This window comes from Micromys minutus (genome assembly GCF_963924665.1).
Source record: "Micromys minutus genome assembly, chromosome: 9".
NCBI classification, from domain to species: domain Eukaryota; kingdom Metazoa; phylum Chordata; class Mammalia; order Rodentia; family Muridae; genus Micromys; species Micromys minutus.
In genome coordinates, this window is record NC_137978.1 from 61,992,209 (window position 1) to 62,019,533 (window position 27,325).

The 27,325-nt window shown below is 50.8% G+C and overlaps 1 protein-coding gene across 1 annotated transcript in view; it reads right to left on the reverse strand.

Moving 5' to 3' along the window:
• The window catches only part of SPSB1 (splA/ryanodine receptor domain and SOCS box containing 1), a 58,886-nt gene extending 35,200 nt beyond the window's left edge, over positions 1 to 23,686 (reverse strand). The window contains exon 1 of the mRNA XM_080920587.1: positions 23,535 to 23,686. The gene's annotated coding sequence lies outside the window, so the exon portion shown is untranslated. The remainder of the gene's footprint in view (positions 1 to 23,534) is intronic.
• Positions 23,687 to 27,325: the final 3,639 nt, after the last annotated feature.

Here is a 27,325-nt window from a genome sequence, read left to right on the forward strand (position 1 = left end):
AAGGGCATCAGGAAGAAGCAGAGCTTTAACAGGATCCCTGGGGTCAACTGTGCTGACTCTAGAAGTCCCCATGGACCCTCGCAGCCAGCCTCCAGGACCCAGCACCCTCCTGCTGTCTCATGCCCCCACTAAACCATCTGGTAGCCACCCATAGAGGTCAACAGCGCTTTGTGACCTCCTACAATGATTCTAGATTCATCCCTTATTCCTTTTTTTTTTTTTTTTTTTTGTCTATCCCCAACAAAACACATGACTACCCTATGAGAATGCCCAATGTCCTCAACAATTTGCAGTGGGTAGGGCACCTGATGTCTTTGTCCAGTACTTGGTTTGTCTCTCATTTTAATGCTGTGCCTCAGTTCTGATTTTGAAGAGTCCCCTGTCCCCATTCACAAAGTAGGCCTTGATCTGCTGCTGGGAGTTGGATGATCTCAAACCGGAGATGATTCACATCGCCCTGGGACAGTGAAGATATGGGACCAGTCAAAACAATCCTCGGACTTTTGCCTAAATGACCTTCTGAGAAAGGAGTAAATAAAATAAAATAAAATAAAATTGGATGTTTAAACAGAAGAAACACAGTTGCTGACGCCAGGGCTGGAATCCCTGGACCCAGAGACGCCTGAGATACAGCAACTCTCATTTTTTTTTCTTGTTTAGATTTGATTTTCTGACTCAAAAGAGTTCCTGCTGACAAGTTAAGCTTTGGTGCTCTCGTGTGTGTGTGTGTGTGTGTGTGTGTGTGTGTGTGTGTGTGTGCATATGGCAGGGTGTATATATGTGTATGCGTGTGTGTGTTTGTACGTGTGTGTGAATGTATGTGTGTGAGCGTATTGTGGGGTGTGTGTATGTGTGTATGTCACGTGGAAGCCAAAGGTCAACCCTGGTGTCTTTCATATTTATTCTCCACCTTATTGAAGCAGGATCTCAGGGACCAGAGAATTGAAGTTCACAGATTGAACCAGTGCGGCTGGCTAGCAAGCCCCGAGCCTCTTCACACCTCTGCCTACCCAGCTCTGGGCTTATATAGGCACATGCTATCATGCACTGGGGTTTGTTTGAGTTCTAGGGGATTAAACTCGGGTCCTGTGTTTACATGGCAAGCTCTAACCATTGAGCCATTTCCCCACGTTGAGGGGTTTTGTGTGTTTGCATAAATAAACTTTATTTATTTGTGGTGCTGGGGACTGAGGCAGGGCTGCTGGTAAGCTGAGCCAGACCTCTTCCACGGTTCCAAGAAGAGCTTTAAAAACAGTTTTCTGGTTTCTTCCACCAGGCGCATTCTGTTTGCTGATCGGACTTTGCCCCCAATGACAATCCTCCTGTGCCCTCACGTGGCTTTTGCTTGCCTGTTTCCCGGCATCCTGTATGTGCTCAGCCATGGAGCCCCTGTCCCTATGATGCCTGACTCGGTCCATCCAACAGGAGCTGGCATAACTGTTGGCACTAAACCTTCTCAAAGTTAGTACCAGGCGGAGAGCGCATGTCAGATAAACATGTGGATGGAGCACCTACATCCTGGTGACCCTTATTTTATGTCACATCATGTACAAGTTTGAGGGCAGAAACTCAATCAATCTAGGAAGAAGCAGGCTGTTCTCCACACCTCGGTTCCTCCGGATTCCTTTCTCTTTCCCCGTGTGGCTTCTAAGCCAGCTCATCCCTCTCCTGCCCATTGCCCACAATCCCCTGTGGCTGCCTTCTGGCCTGAGCTAACCTAACATCTCACAGAGCCTGTAGGCCTTCCCTCTGTCACCTGCTCTTCCTCATTCTGACATGTTCTGTCCAGCCTCTCTGGCCTCCTGGCAGACTCAAACTCAGGGTCTTCGCACTGTTCAGAGGGCTCTCCTTCTCTCCCATCAGGCCTCTGCTCCAACATCAATCACCACTGGGGCCTGGCAGCCCTTGTTCGTGATGGCGGATTGCCCCAGCCCTCCTATCTCAGAAGACCACTCCATGGTTCTCCAGCCCGTGACACCGGCTTGAGACTCCATCTTTACCAGAACAGTCATTCTATGAGGACATGCAGTTCATCTTGCTTACCACATCTCAGCACGTAGATCAGTGGCTGACATGGAAGTACGTAAATGCCGATTTGGATGAGAGGGGCTCCTTCTCTCTTATAGCACCGTGTTCCACAGACACGATGCATAGTCCTCCTGGGGAAGCAGCGCCTCACATCTTCCCCAGACACACCACCTTTCTGAAGGGGTGCCTAGACCCCTCTGTCCCCAGCTGACTCTGCTCCATCCTGTCAGAAGCACCTTTGCCCCGGGTTTGCCTTCCAGGCCCCTCGTTCCTAGAAACTGAATCTCAAGTCTCCTGAGATTGTCTTTAGTTGGTAGAGCCACTGTGCCCAGGAAGCAGGCAGCGGCTTCAGTCCCTCTGTCCACCCACTCGGGTTCAAAACCTAGAGCATCAGTTCCGGGCTGGATCATAAGAGCTTTGGTCCTTCTGGGCACATAGCTCCAGCTTGGGGAACTCACATCTGCACTGGGCACAGAAGAGGCTCAACACATTCCCTCCATCCACACAAGCATTCTTCAGGAGCAACAGCTAGTATGTACAATCCTTCCAGACAGGGCAACCAACTGTGTACTCTGCACTCAGTCACCCCTCCATCCATCAGCTCAGCCCAAGAGGCCAGAGTCTGTGTTTTCTATGTGCTGTCTTCTAAGAAAGAATGTGTCTACACTGGATCTGGACACACAGGCCCCTTAGCAGAGAAAACAGACTTCTTGTCTCAAGCATGGCTGTCTAGTCTAACGTCAGCTTTAAGTAAGTGTCATAGAGTTGTCATCTTGGCACATGCTTCCTGGCTTCAAGACTTGTCATACACGTCCCAGGGTCTCTGGGCACCAGGAGACAACTGGCCAGTGGCTGCCTCACATGAGGACCCACCCTAAGTTCCCCCTATGGGAAAACAAGCTGGCCACTGGCAGATCCAGCACCGTGGAAAGCCAGGTTTGGAGTTTCTCCAAGGACACAATAGGTTTTGCCTTGACTCCATCCCCATCCAGCCTCCTTAGTGAGTATGATCCAGGAACCCCAGGCAATGCCACCAAACATTCTGAACCTGGCCTCAGAGACAGCAAGGATAGGTATATTCAGTCAGCACTGGGCATCTCACTCCCTACAAGAAGCTTACTGAGGACCTACTAGGTGCCAGACAATGAAGAAGAGGCTGCACACATCAGAGCCACTGATGGGATGACACTGCCAGCCACCGAGAATGCCATTCACTGTTGCCATGAGTGTGTAGTCTGCTGTGTGTGCCTGCCGCACGCTGGGCCCACGGGGCACTGAAGACAGACCTGCTTACTTGGGGTCTGATTCAGCTGCATCACGGGTGCCAGACTTGCTGGCTGAGAAAAATGTAGGCATGAGATGACCAGAAGTCAGGGTCCCTGGGCCTGATAGAACAACACAGTTGGTAGAAGGCTTACATAGCACGCTGAAGCCTTAAAGTCTGATCCCTGTGGCTCACACCATAGAAGGCGAAAACAAGCTTGCACAAGTTGTCCTTTTACCTCCACATCCAAACACACATTCATACACACACATTCATACACACACACTCATACACACACATACTCATACACACACACTCATATTCACACACACATACACACTCATACATACACATTCATACACACACACTCATATTCATACACACATACACACTCATACATACACATTCATACACACACACTCATACACACACACTCATATTCACACACCCACACACACTCATACTCACACATTCATACACACACACTCATACACACATTCATAGACACATACACTCATACACATTCACACTCATACTCACACTCATACTCACACATACACATACTCCCCTAGGTTGAGATTGTCTGGGGAGGGATAACTAAAGGTGATAAATATAACCATACACACACACACATACACACACACAAACACACACACGGATAGAAACTAGAAGAAGGGGAAGAAGAGGTGGCCTAGAAACCCCAGAAATTGTGACCAGACACTCCAAGAGATATTCTGCAGCTCAGATTAAAAAGATCCCCTCCCTTGGGGTTTGTACCTCAATTTTCTTTGCTGGAAGAAAGTCCCCTGGACTTTCACTTTGGCCCTCAGGAAAACCTGAGAGGAGGAAGGTCTATAGTTCCAAGCACCTCCTAAGGTTCCAGCCTAAAAGACTTGTGGAGTGGGATTCAACTGAGAACGCCAGCCAGGAAGAAATGGAAAACCCCAAGATTCTGTGGGATGCCAAATGGTAGGGGGCCAGAGAGGGGCCATGTCTAAGCCCTTGGCTTCAGCCCTGCAGGCACTTGCCTGTTTCATCCAGAGACTGGGAGCCGCCAGCCCAGCCAGGGCACTCATGAGAGAGGAAGAAGTCAAGACTGGATTTCCCCTTTCCAATATGGCAAAGAGGAGGAGGGGCTGACAGAAGGATCATGCAGAGCCGTGTAGCTGAGAAGACAGTCTTCAAAGGCTAGAGCTGGGAAGAGATGGCCACCTGGCCCTTCCACTGCTAGCATCAAAGTGCTACTCAGACAGACACTGTCACATGGGGCAGGTCACATCTGGGTCAGTTCTGGCTACACGGGAAGGGAGTGACCTATTTCCAAGGTCCCCCATCAGGAACCTCCCTGGGAGCCCAGACGTCTGTCCGAGCCAGACAACAAAAGGTGTCTGGGAAGAGTCTTAGGAAGGGTGTGGTGAGGGTAAGAGGCTGGATGTGTCTGCTGACTTAACCTAGAGCTTGCCTCTAGGCCAAGGGCCCCAGCCTCCTCGGAGCCATCGGAGTAGCCAAGGCCAAGCCTGACATTATAAGCCACTGTCCCTCTGTGATAGCCAGACCTGTATGTGGCTTCTCTTGCCCTCTAAAACTGTCCACTAATTTTTAACCGCAAGGGAACCAGCGGGTGGCCCTGACTGCCTCAGATTTGACTCAGAACTCCCCAGCTCAGCACTCCCTAGTCCCCTTCGACTCCATCCAGATATGAAGCCATTTCTCATCCAGCTGTGAAGAAAACACATTAGCCGAGGCTCCCGGGTCAGTTACGGATGTCTGTCTGCTCTTGATCAGTTACTGAGCTGGGAGTTTAGATCACACTTGCCAAGAGCTGTGAACACACAACACAGAGGAGGGCAGGTTAATGGACAGTTCTCTAAACGGGAATAAATAAGAGTCTGTTGGAAACTGGCCCAAATCAGAGAGAGGTATGAGCTTTGTATTTTCGATGTGAGCAGTGACCTTGACTCAGTTATGGTCTGAGCTATTGTGGGCCTCAGTTTCCCCCATTTCTGCAAACTGGATTAGCAGCCTTGTCTTATAGAGGAATGACTGTGACGATTAGAGGACACAGTACTGGCATCCACTGAGTCCTGAGCCTGGCACGCACCAAGAGCAGGAATAGGACCAAGGTAAGGTTCACTCACCAGGGCTAAAGCCAGGGGCTCAGGTGTTTGATCCTCTTACAGGATGGGAATTCAGAGGGGGCAGGCGGTATGACCCAGCTGTATAAATCCTGAGGACAGACAGACAGCCTTTGCCCACATATAAAACAGATGCCAGAGCTGCCCCTTCACAGGACAAGAGGCCACAGTGAGGCATTCATAGGTGGCACTTTCTGGGCTTGTTCCCATGGCTGCCACCCTCTCCAGGTCTGCTGTGAGCCACAGAGACACCCAGCACTGCTGCCCCGTGCCTACAGCAGTTTCCCACCTACAGTGTGACTGTCCCTCTCCACACAGCATGTAGGTGTTTGCTAAGTCTTCCAGCCCTGTGTGCTGCCTAAAGGATCAGGCCCGTGCCCTCTGACTTTCCTGTCCATAACCATCTTTCCCCATGACCTTGGCATGTGACCCATATCTTACTATCTCTGTCATCAGACTGGTCCTAAAGACAAAAGCACCTTACAGTGACAATCAGGTGACTTCCACCCAAATGGCCTTTAATGAAATGGGAACAACCCCAGGTTGTCTCCCAGACTTCTTACCCCTTCTCGGCTGTGACCCCAACACACAGTGAATATGCTATATAGGTCTGAAGACTCAGCTAGGGGACACTTCTCTCCCCAGCACAGAGGTAACCTGTAATAGGTCAGAGCCCAGTTCCATGTCCAGGTGTTCCGGGAGCCCACCCAGGCCTAGTAGGATATTTTACATTCCAACGCACATGCGCACGCACACGTGCATGCATACACACACACACACACACACACACACACACACACACTTTCTTTGTAAGAAGGTCTGACTCCACCTTGGAGGACCACTAACCCAGAAACTCTACACCCAAAGAGCCAGCAAAACCCCAGGAATGCAAATGTTTAAGGCCCTCCGCTGGACCAACCACACAGACTAAACTAGGGAGGTTTAAGAATTCTTTTCGGCTTGGTGTTTTGGGGACGTTTTCTTGTTTTGTTTTGATTTCTTTCCTTTTTATTTTTTTTTTTTCCTTCATTGGGACAGAGAGGGGTGAAAGGAAATAAGATTATTTCCAGTAACTGTAATTACCCTGCCTCCTCCTTCCCCAGAAGCATGGCCAAAGCTACTCACTCCCCTTGCCTAGAGGGCGGGAGTGGGGCTCTCAGGGATTCAGACATCTGAATAGGACATGGGATGAGGTGGGGTAGAGAAGAGGCTTGTGTTGGAGGGTGGCAGAGAAGGGGTGGGGTCTTCCCCTGGAGCCTGGTAAAGCATTGTCCCTCCAGCCACATTGAACTTGTCCAGCGAGAGTCCTATATAACTCCATTCCACTCACTTCACCTCAGGATGTTATGGTCTCAAAAGTTCCAGTGATATAAACAAAGACGCCTCTCATGAAGAAATAAGAAATGCAGGGCCTGCCTTCGATGGACAGGGAAGAAGAAGATGGTCAGCTTGTGTAGGGGGAGCCAAACACAGCAACCGCCCTCAGTAGGAAGGTAGGAGTCTGGGTTTGAAGAGGCCAGCTTTGGGGAGGAAGGGGACAGACCTGATCCTTCAGGGTGGGGGCTCAGGCTAGTGAACCAAAGGTAACCTAGTCCATCTTACTAGGTCAAGGAAACCAAGCCCTTGTAAGCCAGGCACTGTCCTAGACACAGTGGCTTCAGAACTAAACGGATGGAGCCCCCAGAGAGCCAATCAATGGTTAACCACAAAGTACGACGTGGCTAGATCAAAGATGTTATCTTTTCCACCATCAGTGAAGAGATGAGCTAGTTCATTCATTCATTTATCCATTCATTCAATTCAGGGTCTACAAGGCATCCACCGCATGTAACTGCCATGTCCCAGCTACCGTATAAGACGTGTGCCTGTAACCCTCACAGTGATCAAGTCATGTTTGTGCCTGGAGTGTGTCTTTGGGGCCCCTGGGTTCCTTACACACCCTCAGGCCTGATACTGAGGGAAAGAATCAGCCCTAGATGGGTCTCCACAACTCCCTCCCGGTTCTACTGGGCCACTGCCTAAAATATTTGCAAAATGGAAGGAGGTGGGTACTCACTTCCTCTGTGTGACAAGGATTGAGACATACCAAACAAACAGATCATGCCGGGGGACAAAAGAGCTCTTGTGGCCACCCCACATCTGCACATATGAGAGGCAAGGCACAGGTGAAAGGGAGCTGGGAGGAGACAGAGTCTTCTGTAGCTTTAAGCTTCTGGCTTGGCCAGTTGAACCAGTGGGTGTGTTTAACAGACAGAGGGCAGACCTGCCCCAAGAGACAGGGATGGCTACTAACAACCCTCTAGTTTATCTTCCACTGAGAACACTCCATAGTAAAGTAGATCTCACACCTATTTACAGGAGGAAGTTCTTGCCATGTACAATCAGAAAGGAGGCAAAGAAACTGTAGCAGAGGCAACAAAGACATCTAGTCTGTGGGGTGGCACTGTGCCTTGTCCCAAGAGAGCCAGGACTGCATGATCCCGGTGGGCTTGAGAGTAGAGCTCTTTGCCTACTTCTTTTTTTTGGACACTGGGTCTTCCTGCGTAGCCTAGGCTGGCTCCAAACATACAGCAACCCTCCTACCTTAGCGGTGATTATTAAAGATGTGCAGCTAAGAGAGTCCCCACCTCCTCGTATCAGCACGACCTTAGAAGAAAAACGGGATCCCAGAGCCAAGGGGCTCTCCTGAAGGGAGCTGGGTATGTCGCTTTAAAGTCTGATGAACAGAGGCCTCGGAGAGTCACACAGGCCCACACACTGCACTGCCCTTCAGACTTGCGCCTCTGAAGCTCCTGACTCCTCCTTAGGACCTGCTCCAGGGCACAATCATGGGCTGGGATCCTGCCAGGGTGGCTCCTGCAGTTATATTGTGTTCTGATCACCAGCTCATTTGACTGTCCCCACCGTGGAAAGGCCATGAACCCTGCTCCGTCCAGCTGTACTTTCAGAGTCTGGCACAGCCGTCGTGGCCCACAGGCACCGGCCGTACGTCTGTCAGTGTCTCTGCTCAGTCCGGCCATGATTCTGCACAAGGAGCTCACACCCATTTCTACAGCTGAGACTCAGAGGCACAGGAACTTGTCCAGGATCCAGGTCAGAAGCCAAAACCAAATCACGGTGTTCTCAAGACACAGAAGCCTGAAGGTGGGGGGGATGCTGTGGGGGATGTGGGGAGGTGGATCTGGAGCAAAGACCGTGGCAAAGAACCACTACACAGATGCTTCCCTCTGTCTTGCCTGTCAGCTACTCGGGCAGCCTGCAGAAGCTCAGGCCTTGGGCTGCCAAAGAAGAGAATGAAGAGGGCACAGCCAAAGAGAACACACAGTAAAGGCACGGGTCTGGGGAGAGTCTGTCACCAGCAACCACCTCCCTAGCTGAAGATAGGGCATGGCGCTGTAAGCCTCTGGTGCCCAGGCCCACCTCCAACCCTTGCCACAGCCCAGACCCCAAGGCCACACCCTCACTGGGCACAGGAAACATGGGTGCTGTCCAAGCTGAGCTTCCCAGAACAATCACCGTGCTTCCCTAACCTGCCCGGAAAGGGGGGAAACAGCACAGCTGCTTCCTGTCTCCACCTGGCTTGTCACAGCCCACAGCTGTCCACTGTGCTTCCTATGGCTGGGGAGGGGAGGGGGATGGTACCTGGGCCAGCCTGCCCCACAGACACCCGTCATATGCATATGTGTGATTAATAGAAGGTCATAGAAGAATATAAGGCTCAGACCCAAGAAGAGCTACAGGGGGGTAGAAGGGAGGACACAGACAGACCTACGGACATGAGACACACACACACACACACACACACACACACACACACACACATACACCCTCTCAAATATTAAAACTTATGACATTTCTCAGGCTCTTTTTATGACTCTAAAGTCCCGGCTAAGTGCCTGATGATTCTACGCACACAGTACCCTCATGCAGTGGGTGTGTCTTCTCTCCTCTCCTCCTTTCTCTCAGCCCTCACAGTCCTAAGGCTCAAGGTCAGAGACACCACCTTCTGAGTAGCTTTCCCGAAGTCTCCCGAATAAATCCTGATTGCCGTTAAAATCCTCCCCCATCCCTGCCGACCCCTTCGTCACCTCCATGACTGGTGTATTTGGAGGGAGTTATCTGGTTGTCCTTCCTCTTCATGATAACCTGCCTAGTTTCCTATAGACAGAGCATCCGGGATACTGGGAGAACAGCCCCAGGCCACTCACCTGCATTGCATCATCCCATTCAGGGGGCATTCTGACACTTCCACTCTCAAGGGGGAAACTGGAGGCTCAGGTCGCAGAGGCAGGAAGTTCCAATGCTGGACTGCAGTCATCTCTCTGACTCCCAGCCAAGCTAAAAGCGGCTTCAAACCTCCACACACAGACTAAACCCAGCTTCCCCTGCAGACTCTGCCAAACAGGAGCCTGCCACCCTAAAGGAGCGCCCACTGCATTCAGAGCAGTACTGCACAGCCTGCTTGTGTCCCCGGTGTGAGGCAAGGGACACACATGGGCTGCAGAGTACCAAAAATCGCCCAACCAATCAGACTCTGCTATGACCTCCTCATAAAGCAACTAACCGAGGTTCTGCCTTTAGTCTAGGACATAGCAGAGCCCCCCACCCCCTGCACCCCACCCTAGGATCCTGTCAATGTCAGGACCAAAGCAGGCTTTGAACATCACTAGCTATAGTGATGACCTGGAGGAGGCTATGTGGAAATGCAGACAGACAGACAGGCAGACAGACAGACAGACACACACACACACACACCCCCTCCCGAAACTAACTGCTGTGTACATTCTCCAGCAGAACCTAAGCAGCCTAGGCAGCCCCATCTCTAACCCAACAGCAGTAGGCAGGCGGTGGAGGCCAGCTGGGAGCATCTTCTTGCCAGGCCATGTCCCTCTGGAGTGCCATGAGCCCCAAGGCTTTGGTCTGCTGTCTCACCTGGCACCTTTCTCTTCACCCAGCTCTTCTTCTGACGGGCGTGGGGCAGATCTGAGGTGGTTCCCTGGGCGGGGCAGGGTCGCTCGTGCCCCCGAAGACCCTGCACCTTCCTGACCGCCTACACCTGGATCCGCTCGTAAGTGACTAAGGGATTTCTCCCTGGAGCAGGCTGCCAAGAGGCCCTGCTGGCTGCAGAATGCGCCAGGATCCCAGAGCCACATGTGCGCACCCTTAATTACTGAGTCCTCTTCTGGAGAAAGAACCCCCCCACCATGTTTTGTTTCATTTTCCCCTTTAGTGAAACAAATCCACCCACGAGGTTCCTGGAAGCACCAGCATGTAAAACCTAGCCTTTTGTGAGGAGAATTAGTCAGCAGCCTTGGGAGTGCTCATAAGTGGGACAGCCTGTGGACCCTAAGTGCCCAAACAGGAGAGAAATTAGGGGGACCTTAACCTCAGTGGGTATAATTAGAACCCAGCTCAGGTCAGGGTAAGGTCATTGTTCCATTCGAATGTGCTTGTGTACTCACACACACATACACACACATGCATACACACACATGCACATACACAAACACACATATACAAACATACACACACACACAAACATACACACACATACACATAAACACACACACAAACATACACACACATGCATACACACACATGCACATACACAAACACACATATACACACACACAAACACACATATACAAACATACACACACACACAAACATACACACACATACACATAAACACACACACAAACATACACATACACGCATACACACATGTACACACAAACACACACACACACACGCGCACACACCACGCATGCACGCACGCACACATGCACGCACAGCAATCAGACTTGTATCAAAATCCCACCCACCAAAGTAGGTGTAGGCCCAAGCAGGTCACAATTTGCTTACACACAACATAAATATAATAAGTGCACACCAGGAGTGTGTGTTACATCTCCAAAAATGTGAGAGAAAACTGACCAGAGACGGACGGTGCAGGTACCCAAAAGGCAATCATGCACACAACATCCCTTGAGGAGTAGGGGATTGTCCCCTCTTGTTCCTCAGTGCCACCATGTGTCTCTTTTTGTAGTGGAATCTGCTGAGTTGGTCCTCAGTTTTAACCACAGTGAAACCTGGGCAAGAGGCCTGGGGGCTGGACCAGGTGCAGACACAGTCCCCATCCCAGCTGCCTGGCCCCAAACTGAGTGGGCTTCCCAGTTGTGTCCTGTGTCCTGCCTCAAAGATTCATTTTCAATCGGTGTAGTGTTGAGACTTCTCAAACAAAACTCACTGAGTTTGTTATCAGTGTATGTGTGTGTGTGTGTGTGTGTGTGTGTGTGTGTGTGTGTATTCTCAGCTTCTCTTGGGGGAAAAAATAAAACAAAACAAAACATCACCATGCCAGTGGGCTCAAAGCTCCCAGGAGCTACTCCTTATCTGGGACACGATCTCCTTTACACCACAGGCTTTCCATGCCCTTCTGCCTCCCTTCCCTGCCTCTGGGGACATGGGAGCTTATGACCCAGTTAAAAACCCTAATTTTATTCAAGAGTTAGGCCTCAGCTACTCTCACTAGAAATATCCACAGGAAGCATCCCTCGGGAAGGTAATTAAAGTCTGACGCCCAAGGCTGGCTTTTCTCAGAGAGAAGCGTGGCACCACAAGGAAAGGCCAGCCTTGGGGCCACCGGTCTCTCAGTTTGTCTAAATGTGAATTCTTAGACAAAGAGCAGAAGGAAGTGTCAGGGCCCTGTTCTCTCTCCTCCACCTTCCTCTACCTCCTCAATATAAACCCAAGTGTGCATCCCCTCTGGGTGCTGCCCCTCCAGGCATCAGGAGATAGGTCTGAGAGTCAACACTCGGGGGCAGCTCCCAGCCAGAGAGGCCTAAGAGAGGTAAGGGGAGCTCTCCCACTATTCCAGACAAGCTGCTGCTCTGGGTATTTGTGAGAAAGTAGAAGATTCTGGGTGTGGCTGATCTACTGAGCACCCAGCAGAACCACTAAACAAGTCTAGGACTGTCCAGGAAAAGTGCAAGACTCAGGGTCTTTTCCTACCTCGCTGAAGATTCTGGTGTCGGCCAGGCCTGCATCCACATGTGCTTGGGATTGGGGGTGAGCTGGACGTGCTCCGGCTACTCCCAGACTGCAGTGTTGTGGCGGGGCGCTGTCTTACCTCCCTCTCCTCCGGTCATCAGACGCTCTCCCCTACACTGCCCAGCACTTCCCACCCCAGGGCTCACTCTGTGTGGCACTGTAGTAACTGCTTCTCACCACCCCATCCCGAGTCTTCCAGCTCAGTGGGAGGCAGAGGGTCAGGATACGGACCGAGGGGCTGGAGAAGATGGCTCAGCAGTTAAAGTAAGAAAACCAAGGTTTGGATCCCCAGAAACCACAAAAATGCCAGATGGGCATGGCAGCCCACCTGTAATTCCCGCTTCGGAGGATGATGACAGGGAACCTCTGGAACAAGCTGGTTAGTAAGACGAGCCTTACTGGTGCAGTCTGGGCTTGACCAGGAAACTGACGGGAAACTGACGGGAATCATAGGAAAGAGCAGTGTTGGGTGGCAGATGGCTCTCAACATCAGCCTTTGGCCTCCACTTGCATGCATACTCTTAAGTCCACATACATGCACGAAAGCACACACACAACCTGTGCACATACATGCACACAAGCACAAGCACACATACACCCTGTGCACACACATGTACACACACACACCCCCTGTGTACACACAAATACACACATACTTGCAAAGAATGCATACACAATACATGCAGGCAATAGGGGAAAAAAACTAAAAAACAAAGCACAGTATTCTTGCTTCTATATCACTACGTCAGCACAAATATTTGACTCCATTTTTTTTTTTTCAGAAGGGTCCCTGGTAGTCCCCCTGGCCGGGAACTTGCAATTCTTTTGCCTCAGCTTCTCAAGTCCTGGGATTAGAAGCATGCAGTGACTTCCATGTATAGTTTTTGAGGGGCTTTTTTTTTTTTAAAGCATCTGTTTACCTATCTGTGAATGGGCCTAAGAGTCCCCACCTTGTGTTTAGTGGGAAGCATTTAGATTTAGAAGGAAATCTGATTCATACCGGTACTGCATCAGCCCTGAAGAACTCTCCTTCCTACACGCAGGAAGAAAATGAGCGACCCACAAGCATCGCCGCCACCCTGCTCACACAATGAGCCTAGCTTGGACAAGCCTCTTATGCTACCCTCGGTCACATCCTGGGGACAGCTTTCCTCGGGGGCTTTCCAAAGCCGTGCCACTTTTACTGGACTGAGTTTCAACTCAGTGAGTGACAAGCTTGAGAGAGAGAGAGAGAGAGAGTGTGTGTGTGTGTGTGTGTGTGTGCTTTAGCTCTGGTTTCTATGGGGTCCGAGCACAGCCGCTTTACCCGGCTGGGTAGAAAGACAGACACCCCAGTACCACAGAGATAATTCCCTTCCCTCACATTGCTATAAAGCCACCTTTTCAGGAAGAGCATCCTGCACTCCCTCAAATATGATGAGTGAAGCCATATGTCACACCTGCCACCCAGCAACTTGCAAAAACAGTCTGTGCTCTGCCTGCCTGGTCCTAGTGTCATTCCTGGGAGCATTTTGAAAGATAGAGACAGAGGAGACGGCTTCTCAGAGTAGCTTCTGGGGGAGTGGTCTCCAAATCTATGCTGAGCACCGTGAACTACCCCTCTCCAGAGAGAGAGAAAGAGAGAGAGAGAAGCCACACCTTGTAGAGAGCCCTATACCATTCCTCACCTAAAAATCCAAATGCAAGTAGAACTCCTCTGGCTCAAACAGTCCTGAGACTGCACAAACTGTGGACAGTGTCCAAAGACACAGATTCAGGGGCATTTGGTGTAAAGCCCCAATGCACAAGAGCCCTGCTGCTCTTTCCTAGAACTCCAATGCTATCCCTGAGACTAATGGGTTTTCTAAGGAGGGTGACTGTGCCTTCTGAGGAGACCAGAGAATGAGCCGTGACCTGGGTGGTCGGGGCGGGGCCTGGAGGTATCCCTGTCTGCAAGTTTCCGCAGTAAACATCTGACAGCCGTGCAAACCTCCGCTGTGGCAAGACCCATTGCGGGGAAGAAAGAGCCAGTCACGAGGGTGCAGCTCAGACTCAGACCTCCGGGCTAGCCCTGTCTGGGCATCTCCCTCAGCACAAGCACCGGAACAGTCCAGACAGAGCAGGCATTCAGGGGACAGCGGCTGAATGGTGAGGGCATTTTTTTTTAAAGAGGGGAGCAGAAAGCCTTTTATCTTGAGCTTTCCAGACAGCCCTGAGAGCTGGGTGGTAGGAAGGCTGGCTTTGAGGGGCTTTGGAGGGCAAACGGGGTAAGGGAAGACCATAGGAATCAACTCAGAATCAACACAATAGTACACAAAGGACTGAGAAATCTAGGCCCCACATCCACCGCTTTGAAGAGTCTTTTTAAAGAAACCCTGACGCGTACATATAATTTATAGGTAATTATCACAAATTGGACACTGCTGCACATCTTTAGGAAGCCCTACCTGGCCCTCTTCTGTGCATCACAGATACATACAACCACCATTCTCCTGAGCCCTAAAATCACCAAACTGAGAATACGCAAAGGTTTCCCTCACCCCTCACCTTCGGGGGAATCAAGCGACAGGGCTCCATTTCCCTGGGCTTTGTCTACAGGTCTCATCCAGAGAACCCTCTGAAGGGTTTCTCAGACCAAATGCCTCATCCCTCACAAAGTCTACTATTCTCTCACGCCTGCACATAATTTGGGGTCTGCCAGCTTCCTGTGACCCCCCCATCTGATGGCTCACTTCTTCTGTGCCCTCCCCACACCAGGCACAGCACTGTCTTACCACCGTGGACCCCACAAGAGGGAAGACTTAAAAACTACCGAACAGCACCACACAGCAAGATACCTGTGCCTTCCGTCAGCGGACAGCTGCATGGTCCACCAATGATGGGGACGGGGCACAGGCAGTTGGACAGACCAGGGGGCTGAATTTGGGTCTTCTCAGAGAAAACGTCCAGGATCCCCAGTTACGGTGTTACGGTAATCGAGTTATGGTAATACAAGAAATTGGGGGGCGGGGAGTTCCATCTGACCCATATTGCAGGAATAGTGCTGGAGGGGAAATTGTGGAAGAGGGGGTACAAGGATACCCTGAACCCACAAACAACCATGGGACCTGACCCAGGATGCCACCCGCTGCTATACAGTAACAGAGCAGCCACCCCTCAGGTGTCCTTGTGAAAGCCAGTCTTCCTAGCACTGACCGTGAAAAAATCCCAGCCCTGTAGGAACCCTCCTGACGGCTACCTGAGTCTGGAATTCACACGTTCCTGGGGTCCGTGGGAGCCTAGAAGGTAACTACAGCTCAGGAAGCATCTTTGAAATGCACTACTCTTGTTACTCCGCCTTAAACAAGGCAGCAGCATCCACCTCACGGGGCCATCTTCTTCAGCACACACAAGGCTCTGAGTTCAATCCCCAGCGCTGAAGAAAAGTAGCATTAAGATCGCAGACTTCATATTTTTCTCTTGAAAGGCTTTCCAGATAGTTCGCAGACACTATGAAACTCACCTTAGAGGGAGCACACATCAGCTAGCAGGTGTCTGCTGGGGTTCAAAGGTAGCCTCTCCCCAGACAGGGTGTGCCAGTGGAAGCCCCAGGCCTGGGAAGCCACCAAAGGTCTTCTCCATTTGGAAGAAGAAGCCCAACATGACTCCAGACCCTGTGATGTCTCACCTCAGGCCAGCAGAGAAACTTCCTTTTTGAAAAGGCTCCAGTTCCTAGCTGCTAGTCTAGGCCACTCTCTCTCTCTAACCCCAAGCCTTCGTGTCTGTCATCTGAACAGGTCTCCTAGAGCCACGTGTACAGGTTCATAGCACCTCCATGCACCTAGTCCCCAGACCTCTCTCTAGGGTCTACTATGACCTCCTAACCATCCGGGTTTCTCAGAAGCACCTACACTTTCTTCACCCTTGCTTCCACACTTCAGGTCCAGTGAGCACCCAATGTCTGCCCACTACCAGCTCATCTCCCAACTGGCAGATCAGCATTAGATAGTTACCTCTCCTGACCTTCCAGCTACAGATTCCTTATCAGACTGTGTGTGTGTGTGTGTGTGTTTGTGTGTATGTATGTGTGTGTGTGTGTTTGTGTGTATGTGTGTGTATGTATGTGTGTGTGTGTGTTTGTGTATGTGTGTATGTATGTGTGTGTGTGTTTGTGTGTATGTGTGTGTGTTTGTGTATGTGTGTGTGTGTGTTTGTGTGTATGTGTGAATGTGTGTGTGTTTGTGTGTATGTGTGTATGTGTGTGTGTGTTTGTGTATATGTGTGTATGTATGTGTGTGTGTGTTTGTGTGTATGTGTGTGTGTTTGTGTGTATGTGTGTATGTATGTGTGTGTGTTTGTGTGTATGTGTGTATGTGTGTGTGTGTTTGTGTATATGTGTGTGTATGTGTATATGTATGTGTGTGTGTGTTTGTGTGTATGTGTGTATGTATGTGTGTGTTTGTGTGTGTGTTTGTGTATGTGTGTGTGTACATGTTCATGTGCATATATGCATATCTATGCAGGTAGAAGGCAGAAGACAACCTTGCATGAGGTTCCTCCAGAGCTGTCATGCCCAGGCTCGTGGCTAACATGCCTTCTTTCCATACAGACAGAAGCAAACAGGGCCTGCATGCTTATTATATGCACATATAGGTATCAGTCTCTCTGCTTCTCACATACGATACCCTTTTCTGGCACCATGGCTACTTCAGGACATCACTGGGCAATAGGGAGGAGGCTGGGAACAGAGCCTGTCTGATATCTCCCAAACAGGCAATCCTATCTATCCATTTGAAGCTGGCTACATGTTCTTAGTCTACAAAGACACCTACTTGAGCCGTTGGCACCGCTCAGGGCTCATGGATTGTTCTTACGTACACGCCCATCTTTATGGCTTTGGGGGAGGGGCGCCCAATGACACCCAGTTCATATGGGTGGCTCAGATCAAAGGACAAAGTGGTGGCCCACGGTCAGAGGTTCAGTTTGCTCTAAGGCCCCGCAGCATGCCAAGGGCTATCTCTCAGGAGAGTAGTTATTTGGGGACAGCAGCTGGGCCTTGCTCCAAAATCCCAAACACTTGTGCTGTGATTCACGTTGGGGGCTGCCAAAGGCTCCAAATAGCATCCTTATCTACCACAACACCTCGAGGATCACAGAGCCTCTGGATCATGCAGCCCAAACATAAAAGCAGTCTGCATGGGAGCCCGGCTCTGCTGCAGAACCTTCTCCTGGTCCAGATCCCACTCAAACAGCAGCATTTGGAGTCCATCAATACATGGGCCCCCGAGTAACACACCCAAGTCTGGAATGTGCTATCTTCAAAGTCCAAATCGGTCTGCTAGCATTATGCTTCCTTCTTGGCTGTAAGCAGGGCAAGGCACAACTCATCCTCTGCTGGAGAAGGGTGTGTTCCGGCATGCTTCACACCCCACAACTCATAAAAACTTCATTGATGCAAAGGAATCCTAGATTCTAATAGGTCTTGCTTCTGGCTTCTGCCATGAAGATCTTACTAGTTAGTAAGTGAATGGTTTTCACCTCTCATTCAATCCAAGCAGCGTAATGTTTTCAACATCACTTGGCACTCGTGACGTATTGTAGAAGGTCTTGGTAGGCAAGACCCTGGGGATAAAATTGTGCCCTAGCACAGGAGAGTGAATTACCCCTTAGGCAGGACCCTGCATGTGCATTACTAGCCTTGACGGGTGAAAATGAAGTGCTTCCTGGAGGCCTTGTGGACAGGTCTGGGGAAAGGAGCATTTTTCCAGATCAATAGCTATATACCAGATGTGTGCATTTGCTCAAATCAAGTCACGGGCTAGAGAGATGGCTCAGCGGTTAAGAGCACTGACTGCTCTTCCAGAGGTCCTGAGTTCAATTCCCAGCAGCCACGTGGTGGCTCACAACCATCTGTAATGGGATCAGGCATACCCATAAGCAGAACACTGTATACATAATAAATTTTTTAAAATCTAAAAAATTAAGTTACATTTGGTACAGCAGCTGCAGCTGGGGTCACCCTGGTTCTACTAAATGACAAGTACTACCACTCCCTAAGACCCAGAGCTTTTTCCATAGGCTACCCATGCTTGTGGAGTTGAATGGAGGTGTGGGTGGGGGACCGCCACTTTTGGCATCTCCCAGAGCATCAAACCAGAAGTGTGCATTCTCAAGTCGTCCCACAGGGAGGCTGGGCCTGCCTGAGTACACCCAAGTTACTCATGAAGAAAGTGTATGCTGTTAATCTTTCAGCTAGGCCTCCCCAAAGGGCCTTAAGGTCTTTGACCAGGACAGCTGTACACTATGGGACAGGAAGTAATCAGTGGATTGCTGTCTGTGAGCTGACTCAATTCCAGGAATGCTGGTGTGTTCCTCTCTTCCCAGGGGAGCTGATGGAGGTCACTCGATCAGTGGAGTTTTAGTTTAGACCCAACTTAGAGGGAGCAGTGGGTCCCTGAACATATCCTGTGGTCTCTCTCTCTCTGGGTTACACTTTTCAGTTCACTCACCCTGGATGCCTTTTGGTTGTACAGTCCAGAATGCAGCAGGCTTCTCAGCTACTTCACTCCTAGAAACATGGTGATTAACTCTCCAGCCTCATAGGTCTGCACGAGCCAGACGGCTATGATTACTGCTTTGCTCGACAGCCCATTATGGTAATTACTAATTACACCCACTGTGCCCTTGGAGGTTGAGAGCCACCTCTCAGTCTCCTTTTCCCCCATCCCATTATTGACTTGAGAGTTTTTGGTGACGGGTTCCACAGGAGGTCAGAGAAGAGCAATCAGCGCTTCAGAGTGGGTCTTCCAAATCTATTTCCCAGAGTACTGGTGGGAAGGAAGTTCATTCTCTGGGCCCTCCCAGGATGGGTGGTGAGGTCTGAAGTGGGGGTGATCTGGCCCTCTGGAATCCCAATCTTTCCAGCGCCTGCTGACCCTTCCTCCACTGAACCCAGAGAGACTTGGCATCTCCGGTTCTGACACGGTGTGCCAGCTTTTCATGTTTCAGCCAGCCAACCAGCCTGCTAGTGTTCTTTCTGCCTCCTGACAGTACAACATTAAACGGAGAACCTCAACCTCTGTGGAGTCAGTCAACCCAACTTCACGTTCCCTGCCTCCATGACCCCATACCCACAAAATCTACCCCCATTGGCTTACGGATTTCTCCTAGGGAATTAGTAGGCACATACGTTCCTTTGGAAAGCAGCTCACCGTGCACAGGTAAGATGGCGACCCCAAAGGGAGGTAAGCCAAAGGGAGAGAGCCTTTGATTCTTAAGGGTGGGATGATGAAAGGGGGATGCAGATGCTCACAAAACAGGGGTCCCATGATTTTTAATCTTCCTTGTCAACTTGACAAGATTTAGAATCACCTCAGAAACAGTCCTAGTGTGTCTGTCTGTCTCGATGGTTTCTGACTGTGGACACCGTGACACCAGGTACCTCCGGCCCTCTAAAGTAGCTGGCAGCTTCTTAGCCTTGTTGGCAGCTTCTTAGCCACAAGGCTAACCCAGCAAGCATAGTTCACTCTGAGGGGCTTGAGACCTGCAAACAAGCGGGGCACTCCAACCCTGAGACACCAAAGTCCCACTCAGCTGTCCTTCTCTGAGTGTGGAGGCCACATCCCAACCCTCCCCACCTTCAGCCCAGAGCACACAGAAGTTGAGGGAAAGCAGGGGCTTCCAGACCCTTCCAGCCATGGCCAGCACAGCAAGTTGGACAGTTAAGCATGGGTTGAGGTCTAATCCAGAATTTGTTGACAAATCATCCAGGCCTGCCGTGACCCCCCCGCACAAGCATTGCACAAGGCCTGGGCCTCCAGAGCAGGCAGAGCGGAGCCTTGGCGGCTTCTCTTGCCCAACTCTTCAGGAAGGCCGAGAGGGCCTAACCCGATGTGGTTTGCCTCATGATCCTCAGACACTGTTTTTAATATTAGGCAATGAACAGAACTTTTACAATGCTAAATAAACCAGGCGCTACCCCTGAAGAGCTGCACCATGGAGCCCCTGGAGCTATGGTCATTGTTCCCCAGAATACAGCATCATCCTCACCTTCAAAGTGCAGGAAGTGAAGACACCCAAGATGGCGCCTAACCCTTACCCTCATCCGGAGTCACGGGGTCTCATTTTAACCCAATTCTCCCCTTAAATACATCTTACAAGGTACGCTAGGTCTGCATTCATGTATGTGCACATGTTGACCCTCAAAATTGATGAAGGAATGTGAAGACGCATAGATTATATTACCCTTGCAACGAGTATATGATTGAATTTTTTTTTTTTTTTTGCAGCAACAAGAGAAAATTTATTTATAAAGTTAACAGGGGCTCTCGAGATGGCTCAGCAAAGTGCCACGAACTGGCGCACACACGCAATAATAAGTATTTTAACAACACAAACTTGCTGAAGGGACAGGGAAGGCAGAAGCAAGGGACACTGAGATGGTGAGGGTGACCAGATTGGGGTTTTGACTCCACCTTTCAATGGCAAACAGACCTTGGTTAAGTAACCTGCTGGGGCAGAGGGGGATGGGATCCGGAGAGCCTCCAGTCCAAGAGCCTGGGACGGGAGAGGTGGCAAGGACTCTGATTGCAGCCAGGCTCCAGTACCAGCCATTGCCCAGCAGGGGTGTGATGAGGGGTCACGGCAGAGCCCAATGGCGAGGATGCCATCTGCAGAAGGGTGGGCACGGCACCGGGAGCCCCTTTTTTGCTCTTGCTCTCACTGATTGGGCTTCCAACGAATGCAGGCAGGTACTGTGCACTGGCACCCAGACCCGAGGCATACCTGCCGTGCGTGCACTGTGCACCGTAACCAACAGATGAATCGATTCACAAATATTGGCCACACCCAATTTCTGAAAGGGACTGGTATGAGACTACACTCACAGCATGGTGAGCTGTGTGGAGACTTGGATAAAGTAGAGATAGATACATCTCCCTTCCAGCTTCAGCCGCTCTGGAGAGGGTAGTGGGTTCAGGAAGGAAGTGCCCTCATCCCCAGCAGCAGTGCCCCTGAGAACAAGGAGAAATTCAGCATCTATGTTGATTCCAAGGGGGGCCCATTTTATGCAGCAGCTCTGGGGAACCATTGAAGGGTGTGTCCACCCTGGCTGACACAGCCTCACCCTCACGAAGCCTAATTTACCCCCTGTGTGACCTCACCCAGGGCCCCAGGCAAGACCAGGTCTTCCTAAGACTCTGATAGCTATGGCTTCTCCCCAGATTTTGGCCTGGCTGATTTGAGAGGGGTACAGGCTAAGCAAGAAACAGACTTGTAAAGTTTCCGGATTCAGAAACTCCACATCTCCCATTTGAATAACATCTGAGATCTGGAAGAAGTGCTCCCTGCAATAAGAGGAGAAGAAGAAATGATTCAGATGATCTAATCCAGCCCGTCACTTTGCAGATATTTGGCCTGTGACCTCAGGGCTAGGGACAGTTTAATCAACAGCCAGGATTTACGTCTGGATGCTCAGCCCTGGCTGTGCACTTTGGCTAAAACACCCAACCTCTCTGGGCCTCCACTGGGAAAGGGTTGGTCTGGCTAGATAGTCTCTAAATGAGGTAGTGCTTTCCTGACTGCATGATCCCTTCTGTCGGTACCACTAATGTTAGCGTAGTGCTTTCTGCTTCCCAGAGATGCAAGTTAGGAAGGCGTGGGGCAGAAAGGAAAAGGTAATCTCCCTCTCTCCTAGAGTCTAACAATTAGGAAGAAAGCCAACTCCCTCCAGGCTATCTACCTCAGTACACACATGCACGCACGCGTACACAATCGTGAGCCTTCTTCAAGGACACCAAATCTTCATCATGGGGGAATGGCGTTCTTACCATAAACACCTGTTAAAACTCAGCTCATGAGCCGTTTCTGATGTTACTAACTAGCGTGTTTAATTAAATATTACTCACTCAGGAAGCAGCCTCTGCCAGCTCACCACCACACTGTACAGTTTGCTTTCAGAGAAAAAGAGAGGGGAAGAGAGAGGGGCCTGAGCTGGCAGGAGCTTCCTTGGAAAGATGCCAGCCAACACTCCAGCAAGACCCCGCTTACCAGAACCAACCAAGCAAGCAGAGTCACACTCCACAACCTTCCAGAGCCAATGGCCAGCCCCACTGCTGGGTTATCCCGAATGGCAGTGGACACACACACACACACACACACACACACACACACACGTGTGTGTACAGACACATGCTCATGCCACAGAAATATGTTCTCAGATAGGCAAAAACACTTAGGAAACGCACATATTCACAACGATACACAGACACTCACAGAAACACACAAGGACACACTCCTTCGCAAAAGCACACACAATTTCCTGGCTGGCAAGCATCTTTATAGGCATTTGTGAACATTCAGTCTTTGCCATGGCACATCCTTAAACTTGGAAATTAACAAATCCTTGCACACCCGTCATGCGCGGGACAACCCATCCTACTGCTCCACCAGATTCAGGCTGCTCTTGTTTCTGTTTCCATCGATTTCCTGACATAACCTCGGTTGCTGGGAGAAGCATCGGCGGCTCCGGGGTGGCTGGCGCCGCGCGCAGTGTCACCAGGCGGTTACGGGCCCGGATCGGGAAGGGGGACCAGGACAGTTGTGATCAAATCAGAGCCCGGACTGGCGGGAAAAGCGAAACTAACAATTCAGCAGGGTCGCGATGCAAGGTGAAGAAGGGGTCCCCTCGACTTTCGCGATGGGAGTCCGCCTCAACAACCAGAACCCTAAGGTGCCCCGGGACTAGGCGCGCCCCAGGCCTCTTTCTCGGTCTGCAGCCTAGGTTCATCTTAGGGCGCGACAGTCCCCGCTCCACTGATGCCCCCGCCCAAGGCCGCCCTCGCAGGTGGGACCCCAAAGCCTCCAGAGCCGCCCCTCCGCAGCAGAGGCGGTAGCGCGCTGGGCGGCGCCCGGCCCCTCTCCCGGGACCCAAGATCGCTCATGGCTCCACGCCGGGTGCCCACCCTATGCCCACGCTCTGCCGCGCGCCCAGCCTCTCAGTTCCCACAGCGTAGTGGTTCCCGTGTCTCCCCGTCCCCTGATCCCAGAGCCCGAACGCGCGTCCACCCAACGGATCTTCGGTGTCCCGCGCCGCCTACCGTGCACAGAGAGGCCGCAGCTCCCGGAGCTCAAGAGGCTCGCGGTGCCCAGGGCCGCGCCCGCTGCAGAGAGCGAAGTCGCTTCCTCCCCGCGGCCCCGGCGCCAGCGCCTGGAGCTGGTTCTGCAGCAAGCGCGCGGGCCGCTCCAGCGCGACTCGTGCGCTGAGAAGAAAAAGCCACCGACCGCTCTAAAGTGGGGGGGTGGGGGCGGAGGAAAAAAAAAAAGGGACGCGCCGTGGGCGGGGTTTGCACGCCCCACCCCGCCTTCATCTGCCCTGCCACGCCCCATGTCACGCTCCTTCACCACGCCCCGCCTCAGGTCACGCCCTTTATCCCCGGCCCTCACGCCTGCCCATAGCTCCTCATGCCACGCCCCTCTACTTTCGGTCCCAGTGTTGAGTTTTCCAGGGCTGAGCGCTGCGGGGCGCCCAGGAGCGCAGAGCGGGAGGCTCAGAGGCAGGGCCGGATTGCGGCTTTCGGAGCTCTGTAGCCCCCGGTACAACCTTCTTGTGGACCATACATCTCTCTGCCCTGGTCTCTGCAGCAAGAGTTTTGATCCCACTGGAGGAGTTTTTGGAAAAGGCTGGGTCCAAGGCCAGAATCATAATAATGGAAAACTTCCGGGGGGGGGGGTACTGCGTTGGTGCCCATCCCTGTATTGAGGAGTTGAAGTTCATTCATTAGGGAAGAGAATGTTTGGCATGGTGAGGTTATAGCAATAATCACAAGAGCAAGATCTTGATTAAGTCGTTTGAAACTCCGAGTTAAGGTTCTGTGATGCTGCCGTGCAAAGGAATTGTGTATGAGCCCATGTGGGATCCGGCTGCTCTATATTTACTGTTTCCGTACTTATGGGGACAGGCAGGCATCTCAGGACTTCAAGACTCCGAGGTCTTGGTCACATAGGCATCCACAGTGCCTAGACACCGGCTTAGGACGGCATGAATGACGACGAGGACTTCACATTAAAAGTTCCCTGTTAGAGGCTGTGAAAGGAATTTTCCTTTCCCCTCACTACAGGAGAGTGACTTGGGGGGATTTTACATTCTCGTCTTAAGGATAGCCCCCTAAGATCTCTCCACTCCTCACCCGTAGGGGTGCTAGAGAAGTCGCTGTAAATAATGTGGCCGCTGAGTTTATTTAACCACTCACTGTAAAGACTCGAAGGGCGGGGGGGGGGGGGGGCTGCTGTGTAGATTCCAATCGCCTCACTGAGTTGCCAATTTTGTCTGAAAACACAGATGTTTCGGGACTGCTATGGACAAGGTGGGCCTGTGTAGGGAACGTGGCCATCGGGTGACTAGATATCGGCAGTCTGAATATCTAAGCTTACCGGACAGTCATCCGTCTCGCCCCTGAGATACGGGGCCGAGTATCATACAGTCATATGGCAGTGACCTCCGTGAATCAGAGCACGTTGAAAGAGTCCTCAAGGCCAGAGTCTGAGTGGAAGAGCCATGAGCCTATTGTTTGTTGAAAAGTCATACTTGCATACTGTAACACCGGCTGATAATTCCGAAAGGTCAGCTGATGATTGCTTAAGTCTGGGAAGCCTGTGAGCCCCAGGGGGGGAGGAGGCTCAGGATGTACGGAGACCCCACTCCCACATCCTGTACACCACAGATTCTGTTGATATGATTTGCTCACTTCTCTAACCTTCGGAAAACGATAAGGATAGATGGTTAGGGAGCAAGTCTTCCCCAAATTGCTTTTTCTGATGTTGGTCTGAGGTTTAGCTAGAGATGTCCTGGACAGTTGGGGCCCACAGGGAAGATCCTCCCATTCTTTAAAGGGTACACGGCCCCTGTCTTCTCTGAGGCCCCTGGGTATAAAACCAGCCTAGTGTAAATTCCAACACTGCTGTTCATCCGCTGTGTGTCCTTGGCCAAGATGCTTAACCTGCAGAGATTCAATCTGTTTGAAGTTAATTTTGTGCACATGCCAGTATATGTACATGGAAAGGCAGGCACAAGCGTCACAGAGTGTGCCCATAGAGGTCACGACAGCCTCAGGCTCTGGTCCTCGACTTCCACCTCGTGGAAGACCAGGCTTTCTTGTTCACTGCCACATAAGCCAGGCTAGCTGGTCTGGGCATGTTATCAAACTTAGGGGTTACAACCTGCATTCCAGTTCAGGTCGGGCCACCCGTCCTCAATAAGCAGAAAAAGAAGATTATTTTTGGTGTGGTTGCACTGGGAAGAGGGGCAGGGAGATCTTGTAAATCCCACAAGTTTATCTGTGAGTCTGTGAGGTGAGGTAGAGGCCAAGGATCTCTACTGCACATCTAATCAGTTCCCAGCAAAATCTGGCCCATCATTGTCTGAGCTTCATTTGCATCCCACAGGGAGGTCTGAGTTCCTAGAACTTTGTGAAATCTTTCTGGGAGACAAGTTCCCCCTCTGGCCAGAGTTCTTTCTGCTGCCAGGGTGAGATTCCTGGGGAAGTTCCCATTTCTTTGGGGTCCATTGTTTCAATAGTCTGACAGTCAGATTGAGAGATACAAATGTCTCTTTGGAATATTTTTATTTCTGCCAGGCCGGTTACAGGAGCTTCTGGGGATTCTCTAGTCCACACCCCTCCCCAAAGGATCTGAGAAATATGAATATTTAAATGAGATTATAAACAATCACTACCACAGCTTCCTTTACGTGGGTGTTTGGAATTTTAACTCAGACCTTCACGTTTGTGGGGTGCACTTTGCCCAAGCCAAGTGATCCGGTTTTGTTATTTATAGACCTGCTCTGTGTTTCCCAGGGATTGGAGAGGTATGTTCGCATACGTATGTACATGAAATAAAACAGGTTTGAGGAATTTAAAGATTCCCAAGGATTTGTGAGACCAATCCGTGACACAAAAGTGTTGCAAGTGCTACCAAAACAGAAAGAACAGTTACTGGGGTATATTCGTGCATGCAGACCATGCCTTCCTTACTCGTAGCTGAAGAGAGATCTCTCACAAAGTAAAACTCTATTTGTCCTTGGGTATGGTGCTGCAGGATCACGTGGTTGAACAGTGACACCTGCTGGCAGGACCTGAGATTGCAGTGCAGCGATATCAAACATTCAGAGAACCGGTTAGGTAACTTTATGCCAGGCTTTGGGTGGTACCCGGGCTTGAGGGAGCTCTTAGGACTCTGAGAAGACGTTAACAGAGAGATGGTTATTGTGTGGCATACAGCTCAGTTGTTAGACTTTTTAGCTAGTATCACATAAACCTGGCCTTGCTGGCATGTACCTGTAAACCCAGCACTTGGGAGGTAGAGGCGGGAAAATCTGAAGTTCAAGGTTACATAGTGAGTTCAAGACCAGCTTGGGCTATGTGAGACCCCAAGAGATGGGGACAGAGGGTGGGGGGATCTTGGGACAACAGTTATTGCAATGTTTTTGTTGTTGTTTGTTTTTAAGATGTGCTTATTTTTATTGTATATCAGTTGAGTGTTTAGCCCACATGTGCTGTGTAAGTGCCGGGTACTGGCAGAGGCCAGAAGAAGGTGCCAGATGCCCTGGAACTGGGAGTTATGAATGGTTGTGAGCTGTTGTGTGGGTGCTGAGAACCGAACCCACATCCTCTGAGAGAGCAGCCAGTGCTTAGGCCTTAATCCACCTCTCCGGCGCCTACTGCAATATTTTCTGATACTTCTTCTAGTAAAATAATACCAGTGGCCGGGGTTAGCTTGTCACTTGTCATCTTTGCCTGTCCTTCGGGGTATTTTCCCCATGGGACACCTTTACTGGAACAAAAAATCTTTATTTAAACAGTGTGAGCAAATGCTTCCTGAGAGTATTTCTTCC